The sequence below is a fragment of the Bombyx mori genome, chromosome 21 (assembly GCF_030269925.1).
Source record: "Bombyx mori chromosome 21, ASM3026992v2".
Classification (NCBI taxonomy): Eukaryota; Metazoa; Arthropoda; class Insecta; order Lepidoptera; family Bombycidae; genus Bombyx; species Bombyx mori.
Window position 1 is genome coordinate 7,856,092 of NC_085127.1, and position 12,971 is coordinate 7,869,062.

Below are 12,971 nucleotides of genomic sequence, written 5' to 3' on the forward strand. Positions count from 1 at the left end.
GTATCAACAACAAAAATACATCATGCGCGTCGAACACGTCTCTCTTATATAAAATAACATAGTGCGAAATCATGTTATTGTGTCGTTCCTTTCAGATTTACGTGCTCATAAAATGTATTTTTTTCGTATTGAACACAAATGTTTTGTCAAAAACAATGACTCGGGGCTTACAGTGTATAACCTAATTTCAGTTGCAATGTGTTCTAAAATTATCATGTTCATTTTAAATAGTTAATTATTATGGTTTTATTTCGAAATTGAATCTCAGTTTTTATTAAAACTAATCATAAATTTCATCATCATCATCATCAACAGCCCACAGTCGTCCACTGCTGGACATAGGCCTCTCCCAACCCACACCACTGAGCCCGGTCTACGGCTCTCTTCATCCACTTCTTGCCGGCCACCGTTCGGAGGTCATCGCACCATCTAGCCATAATCATAAATTTAGTAAAAGCTTATTATGGGCTGACACACAAACAGACACATTGGATCACTTGTTTCGAGCTCGAAGAAGAAGTGTTTTCTTCAATAAGCTTGTGACTTTGATCTCATGACGTCATGTCAGTCATGACCCAAGAATGGTGACATTCACTATGTGATATCTATGGACTCCAACATTCATTTAACGCCCGAATTACGGAGGGGTCATGGCTCCTATGGACCCATGAATAAATCTCAGTGAACTCCCAGTGAACAAACAAAAATTTACCTCAAACTGATACCCAAAAATCTCTTGTCCAAACAACAAAATATTACATCATTCAGATACTCAATAACATGAATTGTAATTTTACTAATTCGATTGATTATATTATTACACTATATGATATTATCTATACTAATATATAAATCTAAAGTGGTTTTTACGGAGGTTCCGTTATAACTACTGAACCATGCATCCGATTGACTTGAAACTTGGTATCCATGTAGAAAATATATGTACTTAATGGACAGGCTAATATTTATATGAGTGTTGGACTCCTTAATAATAATGACAATAAATAATAATGTTAATTTTAAATGCGCAGCGAAGCGGGCGAGTACGGTTTGTAAATTTATAAATACTAGAGGTCCCGCAGTAGTCGAAATTCGACTATAATTAATTGGAATTGTAAGTTTGCACACTATTATGATTTTATTTTATACTTCTATAATCACAAATTTCGCCAAGACTACACTATAAAAAATATTAACAAAGACAAACAATATTTAATCTATTCTTAATTTAACAGCAGACGTCAAGAACAAAAGTTTGACAATAAATAGTATGCATGCGTGTGTGCGTCAAATACCTGGTATGTAGTGTGTGTAATGTTTTCTTTATTGATTTAATGTATCTTTTATGCATTATGTTTAAAAAAATATTAGCATTGTGCACTTCTTCTCTATATTCTCTATAAGTGTGGAAAATTTCATACTCCTCCGTCCGCGCAATTTTCGTAAAAAGGGATACAAAGTTTTTGCTTCACGTATTAATATATAGATCACACATGAATATTCAACTGATAACGTTCTAACACGTGCTATTCCCATAACTTTCATAACGAAACAGTTATAGCGCCCGCATTTCACTTACACAATTAACATAAACGCCCACAGGTAATGAAATCGGATTTGTTTGTCTTTTGAATTAATTATCATGGAAATGCTCGTTAACGCTTTTCGTTCAACGTTTTACAAACAAATAAAAACAACATTATTTTCGTGGCCGATGCGGTAATTGAAATTAAAAATTTAAATGTGTTTTTATTCAAGTACGTCTTCATAGTTTTTTTTCAACTTTAACCATTGTATCGCAATGCAGTTTCACTGGTGAGAAGAATCGACAAAAAAACTCAAGATTTGCTGGGTTTTTTTTAAACAGTTTACCCTAGTTAACAAAATTCAAATTATGAAATCTGTACATATAATAATGACTTGAATGAGAATAATCGGGTCTGCATTATCAAGCATTGGCCAAAGGTCTATTCGTACTGTTGCAGTGTGGAAAACAAATTCAAGCCATGTGCGTGGCGTCCATAGAGTTACTATTCTAACTGGAGTGCTTACTTCGTTTGACATAAAAACTAAAAATATACTTTATGTCTATGGCTTAAAGTTTATTTTTAAATAGCAAAAGATGTAAGGAAAAACGGTCTGAAAAGAGAATGATTATTAAGTGGTGGTGTCCCTCTCACACATTTTACAAACAAAAAGCAGTGTTGCTAGCTTAGAGGATTTTCCATAAAATCTCGGAATTTGGACCCCCGTCTTAGTTATCAAAAATGGCTTTTAGTGGTTAGTGGATTGTTTAGTAGCTTGGGTGTTGTTGAAAATTATCGAAAAGTTTAAAATCAATCCACTTTACAGGATTTTAAACATTTTATGACAATAATATATCTAAATACATATTATTTAAACGATGTGACTTAAACTTAACTAGAAAATGTTGCGAGAATTTAGAATTTCCATCAACGTCAAAAATTAAATTGGTTCAAAATAAACGTACAAAGTTATGGTGAAATTAGTTTCTGATGATGACAATTTATTAAAATAAATTATATAAGAAGTATTGATTATATGATATATATTGATTTTTAATAGAACATCATATATTAATAAAGCTTATTAACAAAAAATTATTGTTCTATGTTAATAAGAACTCTGTTTAATGGAAAATTTAATGGTAGGTACGTAGATTTCTGATGGTTTTCATGTTGAATTTGGTGGGAAGCCAGATTAATTGTTGGCATCACCGAAAAAGAGCTATGAATGGATTAAAAGAAAAATGGCGTCTATTTACGTTTGTAGTGCGAAGTTAAAATGGCACTGATACAGCTTGTGGCTTGTTTTTTTTTCGAAAATCGTGAAAGTTTCCGTGTAATCATGGTGAACACTTTTAATGTAAGTGGTTTTAAGCGAGAATCGTCTCCAGTTTGTGGAATATCCTTCCATATGTCAGATTCATTGATAAATTTTTACTAGTGTGAGCATATATTTTTAAAATGTGAGATATTTTTTCTCATTATAATATTTAATACCATTTGTCTTGTAAATTGTACTTAATCTATGTCATATACTAAATTTGAAAAAACAATCGTGAAAACTATAATTTTGCAATGTATTTTTCATATTATAAGAGCCATCACGTGGTATTTTTTGAACTTTTTTTATTGTATTGAATAGCGTCGCACGGAAGCATGTATATCATTTGCCTGACGTTAAGCGAACGAGTAGGATCTTCTAGTAAATATGACGTTGGAATTTCTGGAAAATGTCCTATATAAAGGTCAAACAAGAAGTATCAAGTACTCAAACGCAAGAAATAAAAAATACCCCGAGAAAAGCAAAATTACGACAAGATGTTAAGGTATTGAAACAAAAACTTAAAAGTCGCGAAATAGTGATTGTAAATATAAAGTCGATTTTAGATTTATTAGAGAAAAATGGCGATTTTTAATTGAATTGAAATTTAAATTGCGAAATTTTAATGATACTCATGGTCCACTTAGATATTGATTAAAATAAATTATGTATTTCGTTGAAAAAAAAGAATTTACTTAAAATAGAGGAAATGTTATATTATAAGACTACAGAAAATTAACTGAACTTAATAATAATAATATGTATAACCAATATTTTGTAAATAGAGATCAAGTACTATGTGTATCGTGTTATGTGTATTGACTTGTCATTTAAGAGTTATTTAATTATCTACATATAACAAATAAATGAATTTCAGTTCATTTCATTTTATTACCCATTGTGTTTTATTTCCTAAAATGTAACTAGTAGACTTAATATACACGTGTCATGAAAATAGCACAGAAGTAAAAATACAAACAATTTTAAATCAATTGAAGATGTGAATGTAGGAAAAGAGCACCCGATACGCGCAGACCATGTGTGTTGCAGTGTCTCACTCAGTGTGTCAAATATTAATTTGCACGGCCCACTTAGCCAGTGCATTAAAGTAGGAATTGCATAATTAAGTTCAACATAATATATTATTTAAGTCGCGGTTGAGTATTCGGACGTTAAACACGAGTTTGAGGAAGTTTAAGTAATAGAACTGAGGTAATGATGTTTGTAATAAAACTCAGTGCTAGATTTTCGACTACGCAGCAATTTCCAAAAAAAACCGTCGAAAAAAAGTCACCATGACGACGAAGCAATGCTTAGAATTGAATTTACATAAATAAAAGGTTGCAAGCACGTGTTTTGTATTTACATAGGGTTACACAGAATTACTTAAGGTAAATTCAAAACTTATGCATGTGTATAATTTTGTCCTATAATTAAATTATATATGGTCACCACATTAGACAAGGACACCGCGACCAAAAAGTATTCTCTTTCGAGACCGATTTCTCGGCATTAGACAGCACTCCAGTTGTAGGTACTTATTAACTCCATGGTGGCGTCCATCTTACGGGGTCGTCGTACTCCCTTACGGGGGCACGGAGCGGGCCTCGGGGTAAACCCCACTACCCGGGCAGACGCTCCCTGCCACACAGGGCAGGGGTGAAATAGATGCAAGACTGGATTGGGGGGAGGGCTGTTCGCAGCGTGCTTCGGCACACTCACATCGACAAAAATACATACATATATATAATACGACGGGCTTGATGATGGAGGAGGAGTGATGCCCGTGGACGACGCTCCCCGGCGCCAGCTGCTGTCCTCTGCTTCCTAATGCTAATTTTTTTTTTTTTTTTTTTTTTCCCTTACTATCTAACTACAACTAACCTAAAGCTAACTAAACTACTATATACATACAGGGACAACAGTCAGCAACCTTGGGGCCCGCCACCGGCCCCATGCCGCGGCCCCACCTCTACAAACCAGAGGAGGAGCCGCGGCACTAGTTTGGCGTTCACCCGTTCTGGGTTCCCCAAAAGGGGAAGACCATCGCGGGGAGGGACCGATATTAAACACTCCCCAGACGGGGGAGTGGTCCACCCAACGGGGGTGGGAAATGGGTCCCCATAAGGGGGCACCCCAACGATGTGGGGGGACATGACGAGTGTGGACAGCTCAGTCCCATGGGGGCACTCATTATGAGCACTCCCATATCACTCCGATTAAGCCGACTATCTTACCATAGCCGGGGGTTCCAGTAGCTCCCTTGGTAGCGCCCGACCATCAGGTGGTCTGGCGTGCAAGGGAGCTATATTGTGGAGGTGCTCGTGGGGTCCACCGTCAGCACCGTCCATCAATAGCATCATAGTTGTGAATATTAATTTGAAATAAATAAATAAAACGATTTAACTGAAAATTCAATAATATAATTAACAATGTTTTTGTTGATTATAGTATACCTATACAAAAAAGCAGTGAAACATCATTTTTTATTTATTAATATCATTATATTTACTAATGCAAAAGTAGCAACTTAAAAGATATAGTTAATTACATGGCTTCAGTAAAGCCCGATATGTAGTGTTCGCCCAATGATTAAATACCAACCATATTCAAGACAAGATTTAGATTAATGTTATGTACTATAGATTCACTTTTTTTGTTATACATCTTTAATACATAACTGGCTATTCATAAATATGTATAATATATTTTTATAGCATTGGAGCTTGTTATTAGGTACTCGTACTAAACAAAAAAAGAAATTGACAAACGGAAAAAATAAAACGGCACTTATATGTTTTGGTCTTTGCCTAATTAAATATACATACACTAAAGTATTATAACTTTATCTGTTACTTTAAAAAAAACTGATTTCAAAACAATATATTATAAATAAATAAAAATACTTTTTGGATATATTTTATAAAGTCAAAATCAGTATTTAAACGTGTGATCTTCATCCGCATCAGCAAATTTAGAGATCCTGTATAAATAGTTCGTAGCTCGCCAGAACTAAATTATCTCTTTGTAGTTTCGTAAGAATGGGCATGGATAGCAAACAGCAAAATAGAATCTAAAACAAAAAGGGACTGAGGAATTTTACTGAGCTGAATTTTACATTTGACCAAGGTTTTAAAATATATAATATGTAGCGGTTATGGTACGACTAGAAAATGAGCTAAGAACATAATCAAGGTACATTTAATTCTGCCCTAAATAGCAAATTTACAAAACCTTGGACGGACATTTGTTTTCAGATTTTAAATTTGTGTGCGTCGTGATTATTCAACGTGATTATCAACGAAGCTCTCATTAACATTGAAATTAGAATAATTTGTATACCTACCTATAAAGACTATGTGAATATATGATTATTACATTACACTCATTTTACGTAAGTGTGAATTTTCCAATTGCCGTGCATAGTATGAAGACGTACTTACGTCCACATCCATAGTTTTTATTATTTTTATTGCGTAGATAGGTGAAAGAGCTCACAGCCGACCTGGTGCTAAATGGCTACCGGAGCCCATAGACATTTACAACGAAAATGCTGCCACCCACCTTGAAATATAAGGTCTAAGGTCTCAGTATAGTTGTCTCAATCTTCAAATCGAAACCGATTACTGCTTCACGGCAGAAATAGGCGGGGCGGTGCTACCTACCCGTGCGGATTCACAAGAAATCCTACCACCAGTAGTAGTAGTTGTTAGTCACTGGAACTTTCAGATACTTCAACATATACCTCCACCAGCTGTAGTATATGAGATTACAATTTCATTGTATTTTAAAACGGATGTCGTCTCACCCTTAAATCTAAAATACGTGACTGCTGTATGGTAGAAATAAAAATAGAACCAGGAACACAATACACGTTGTCACCTTTAGTTAATAAATTTGGGGTTTTTATTTTATATCAACGCCACGGTCAAATTCCCTACAAATCGATTCAGAAAAAAGGTAGGAACTTTTATATGCTGTGCGTGTAGCTACGAAAGCCCGAAGACATGAATTTGACGGCTGTCCCTGCTTTAAAGCTTAAATTCATGATTGCTGGTGTACTGTTTGGTAGCTAGCGTGTTTTTTAGTGCTCACCCATGTAGGCTCACAATATATGTAACCACTGATATACCTATATGAAAAATACAGAGTAGTTAAAGTAGGCCGAAACCCCACCGGCGATAACATGAAAGTAGTGCGTAGATGACAATGTGACGTATGGGTGTAGATGCGGAAGGATGCTTGATAGAACTTTAATGAACGAGGTACATCAGGTCTCTAATTAATTTGGAGAAGAGATTAGTATAAAAATAAACATGGCGCGTAACGCAAGAAATTAAGATGGCGCGTAACCGAAAAACGTTACATACGTTTTTTCCTCCCTACGTCGATAAAGAAGTTTCACTTCAAAAAAAAACCACTGATACATAGAGGTCGGTAATCATAGTATGCTCGTATAATGCTCAAATAGTAATCATTCTGTGGCCTAATATTCAAATATGATATGATAGATATCCACCACTATGATAGACCGACTTAGCGATTTATACGACATGATATCCACCCACTAGTCTTGTTACGCCAGATGTGAAAAGTTTTTTAAACATATACTTGTACTATTTTATAGTTTAACTATGTAACTACAGTAAAATGCTCCTGTTTGAAGGTTCAGTAACAAAGCCCTTTGTTAAGATACGTCCCGTGATCCACTAATTCAGTAGAAAGTTCAGCTAAAGTTCTTGTAGGTACTCTAAGTTCGTGGAACTTTATTCGAATTACTCTGTACTTTTCTCGTTTTGCTATTAGTTACAAAGTACATTTGCCGGATTAATATTGTTTAAAATTTTCGCGCTTAAATATATTGGATCAATTTCTTGAAACTGGAATACCACGCCTACTACACACTAGAACAATAATAATTGGTGTCCTAATGCTGTAATAAATTACTGGTGGTAGGACGTCTTGTGAGTCCGCACGGGTAGGTACCACCACCCTGCCTATTTCTGCCGTGAAGTAGCACTGCGTTTTGGTTTCAAGATTAATTTTATTAATTAAAATTACTTTTACGGTTTGATCGCTCGTTTTTATTGTAATTATTGTGTCATTTCGACGTTTCGCATTCACTATCGCATTTGGTACGCATTGCATTTTTTCGTGGTCACGAAGTACTATGATTAAATCGTAAAAGTAGTCGTAGAAAATATCCTTTAATCCAGTCTAGTTCATAAAGGTCACAACATATAAGCCTAACTAAGAAAATTCTTACGTGTCATTTAGAACTTCTGGACGTAAGTTTTTCCGGCTTTATTTTGTATTTGTTTTGTAGCGTACATTCTTGTTGGAATTTTTTAAGTTCATCCCGTAATTTTACCATTGCTTTTTTATTTCAAGGCAGACAGGGGACAGAGCCAATCCGCTGCCTACCGAGCCAAGTATCACCTACCACTGGAGCAGACCTAATTCGTACCTAGAAACCCAAACGATTATCCATAATTTGCTGTCAGTATTTTTTTTGCCTCGTCGTATCTGATTCAGGGATGAAAACACCTCCACAGTTTTTTCCGAGCGCTATAAGCTATTTCTTCAAATGAGGTTTGAAGATAGTTTTAAATTGGATTAAAAAATAGTGTGTAATCTTCTGGTTACCCAACTGATAAGACTAAAAATACTTCTTGTATTGGGAGCCTTTCTGGTTCTGGTTGGGTAAAACTATCCAGCCCTGACTTGACAACAACCTTTGTATAATACTAATGGAACTTCAATCTAACGACTCAGTTGGTTGGCGGTATTCAGCAGCGGTTATATCTATATATATCTATATAATAATATTTTGTCACTTCTAATTTCTGTTATAGACCATTTTGCTTTGCGAAGCAATAAAATAACAAAAAAACTGAAATTAAGTTTTGAAAAAGCACTTAGCACTTACTACGTTCATTCATAGTTTGTGTCACTCTTAAAATAATTAGTCGTAAGGAAAAATGTTTTCGCAAAATCAAACTAGCACTTGGCTAGGATTTACATCAAGTATTTGCCAAGCTCTTTACTACTATTAGATTACGAGCGCAACTATTTACCTTTTGAACCAAAAAAATGTATTTGATTTCGGTAAAATATCGTAATGCTGTCAACTAAAAAAAACTTCAAACGGTACTTCAGCGAGCGAATATATCGCGAGAACTAACGAAGACTATGAAAATGAAAATGTTTGACTTTAAAAATCTCTCCTTAGAAGGAAAAATTCCGAACCAAAAAAACATGTTTTGAAGAAATCGCTCACTCAGTAAATTATTTTTTTGGAGAAAATGAAAAATATATTATTGTCATTAGAAAACTAGTGGCAAGATTAAAAACAATACAGAAAATTATCAAAATATATTTAAGAAGAACACACACAATACTAGCTAAATACTATATTATGTTAATAAAATAAAATTACGTTTGAAAAAGATTTGTTGATTTGATAATACCATATATTCTTCGGTTTTCGGGACTCGTACACGTAATAAAAGGTACTTTTTCGGTTTAATCTCGCGTTTTTTATTGTTATTATGTTATTTCCGATGTTTCAAATACTTTACGACTGTATGGTATTAGAGAATATAAATTACGCGGAATTGTACAATAGACCAATTGTAGGGACAAAGCGGTATGCTTCCAAAGCAAATTCTGTGAAATTTAGGAACCTTTTTAAGTGGCTTCAATCGATTGAAAAGGCACGTATAAATATCGTTCGGTGAATATCAATTCGTACTTTATGCTTTTATTAATTAAATTTCGAAATATTAAAACGACAGCTAAAACAATTTATAAATTTTATTACTTTATATAATCATCGGAAGTATTTATTTTAACTAGAGGTCCCGCAGTAGCCGAAATTCGACTATAATTAATTGGAATTGTAAGTTTGTACACTATTATGATTGTTTTTTATACTTCTATAATCACACATTTCGCCAAGACTACACTATAAAAAATATTAACAAAGACAAACAATATTTAATCTATTCTCAATTTGACCACAGACGTCAAAAACAAAAGTTTGACAATAAATAGTATGTATGCGGGTGTGCGTCAAATACATGGTATGTAGTGTGTGTAATATTTTCTTTATTGATTTAATGTATCTCTTATGCATTCTTTTAAATTTTTTTAGCATTGTGCACTTCTTCTCTATATTCTCTATAAGTGTGGAAAATTTCATACTCCTCCGTCCGCACAATATTCGTAAAAAGGGATACAAAGTTTTTGTTTCACGTATTAATATATAGATAACTTTTACTTAACTACGATGACTTATCCGTTTTATTGCACTCGGTTTTATGAATAAAAAATAAATTTCAATCTCAGTTGTTCCACCAAAACTTTTACTATTATACTAAGCTAGGTTTATGTTCGAGTCCCTAATTTGATGAAGTTTTGCTTTTAATATGTAAGTAAGAGTTATATGCATATGACTCTGTAGTAATTACACACCGCTAATAATTATTAGCCATCAACTTATGAGGGCATTGGTATATGGATTTTTTTTTTATTGCTGGATGAGTGGACGATCTCACAGCCCACCTGATGTTAAGTGGTTACTGGAGCCCATAGACATTTACGACGTAAATGCGCCACCCTCCTTGAGATATAAGTTCTAAGGTCTCAAGTATAGTTACAACGGCTGCCCCACCCTTCAAACCGAAACGCATTACTGCTTCACGGCAGAAATAGGCAGGGTGGTGGTACCCACCCGCGCGGACTCACAAGAGGTGCTACCACCAGTAATTACGCAAATTATAATTTTGCGGGTTTCATTTTTATTACACGATGTTATTCCTTCACCGTGGAAGTCGTGAACATTTGTTGAGTACGTATTTCATTAGAAAAATTGGTACCCGCCTGAGATTCGAACACCGGTGCATCGCTCAACACGAATGCATCGGACGTCTTATCCGTTAGGCCACGACGACTTCGATGTATGTTTTAATTACAATTGATTTTCCCAGACCAAATAAAATATTAGTGTATTATTAATTACATAAAATGAAGACAATTGAAGAAATCCTTTACTATGTATACAATTCCCCGATAAATTTATAAATTAACCCGGATGCTTAAATATACGTTGATGAGAGCTAATATAACATTTCTGATAATTTTTTATACATCACGGGGCGTTGGGAGCTCGGAAGGACCTATATTGTTATTGATTCTTCGTCTTCAGAACTTCAAGAAAAGTTAAATATATAGAGTATAGTATTGACTTTTCACTATCTTATTTATACAGACGTTTAAGTCAATTAATCGGGGACACAATCACTCAAGCATATAAGGGATATATATGTATATATAACATAATAATAACAAGTGATTTTGAGCCAATTGGTTTGTGAATGACCACCACCTCTGTCAACAAATGCCTTAATAGTACTCAATCAATCTAACTAAGGGTAAAGTCAAATCAACTTTTCTAATCGGATAGAGAACTTCTATGACCAAACTACCTTAATCAACTAACAGTTCCCGTTCAGTCAATACAGAAAGCTGAAACCTTTTGTTCGCGACGGACATAAAGAAACATAGTTAGAATAAGATATTCCCGAACGGACATAAATGATTGAAAATAGTTAAATAGATATTGTTCGCGATGCACATAGATAGTTGTAAAATAATAGAAAATGTCCGCGATAAATAAATAGAGAATAAATAGATAATACGTTAAAACAGAAATGTCCGTAAATAGATACGCTAGAATAGGAATATGTTCGCAAGTACGGCTAGATTTAATAGAAATAGAGATAGTCAGTATGTTAAAAATAGTTAGCATACAAATGTAAATAGAAATAAGTTAATTTGTAAATGTTATTTTGTAAATAAAGATTGGTCCTCGTGGTCTTTAATTTGGCGTGGGAACGCAGGAGCGAGTCACAATACGGGCAACTAATAGAGCGACTAGGCAAACAATAGGCGAGCGAGGCGGCCGAGAGAACAATAGACGCCCACCGTGCTCGGACTCATAATAGCGCTGGCCGAGTGCGTGTGGGCGACCATAAATAAGGGGCCTACCTCGCTGCAAATTCAGTTCGAGACAGCGAGCCGACGAGTCCAGACCTCTCCAAAGAAGAGGAGAGCGCCAACCGAAGAAGAAAAGACTCGCTCCTACGCCCTGCGCCGGTCAAGCCACGAGGACCGTGTGAACGCCATACTGAAGCCTTCGTTATTTTCCTCGAACCAATCCCAGCACCCGTTCCGCGACAGCCACTGCGGCAATACTCGAGCCACCACGTTTCAACGAGAGTAAGAAGTCTAAAAATCACACGTGGTGGCCGAAACCTGAGCGGTGGCCGTCCGGAATACCTTTCATTCATTTCCTACACACAGACTTCGTTATAAATATCTATACTAATATTATAAAGAGGAAAGATTTGTTTGTTTGTTTGTATTGAATAGGCTACGAAACTAATGAACCGATTTGAAAAATTCTTTCACTGTTTGGAAGCTACACTATTCCCGAGTGACATAGGATATAATCTTTTTTGAAAAAAATTAGGAATCCTTACTATAACTCCAATAATGTAACCCGAAGTGTAAAAAAAATATCTAAAATATTCTTTACATCGCGTGCCCTGCGAAAACTATTGATGATAGAATAAAATAATGTACTACGACTTTGTAGAACACATTATTATTTACAAAAAAAGGTCACGACAGCATATGTCTAACTATTATACTTGTGCCGCAATAAGTGTTCTTTTATTAAAAAAAATAAAACAACGTCAAATATCGTTGAAGTTCTTGTTAGAGACCCGAGCGGAGCCGAAGCGGGCCGCTAGTATTATATATATACGTAAAATATTATTCCATAGATTAATACATCTACTTAGTTCAAATTCAAATGATATGTGTATTGTGTTGTGTAATTATTCATTAGTTTCAACTTCTCTACTAGAACTAAAACTAATATATCTTTTGAATATAAAATATGTCAGTTTACTTCTAGCCTTTTTCGAAATATTTGTGTTCATACTAAATTTAAAAAGCAGTTAGATAAATGTCGTTAGGTGCCTTGGGATTTTAATTCCCTATAAACTAAAACTAGGTTATAATATAGCGAGACAGTTTATTTAGCCGTCATCTTA

General features: G+C 34.6%; 1 protein-coding gene across 2 annotated transcripts in view; it reads left to right on the top strand.

The window, feature by feature from the left end:
* The window catches only part of NGR-A21 (neuropeptide receptor A21), a 117,854-nt gene that overhangs the window by 59,808 nt on the left and 45,075 nt on the right, over window positions 1–12,971 (top strand).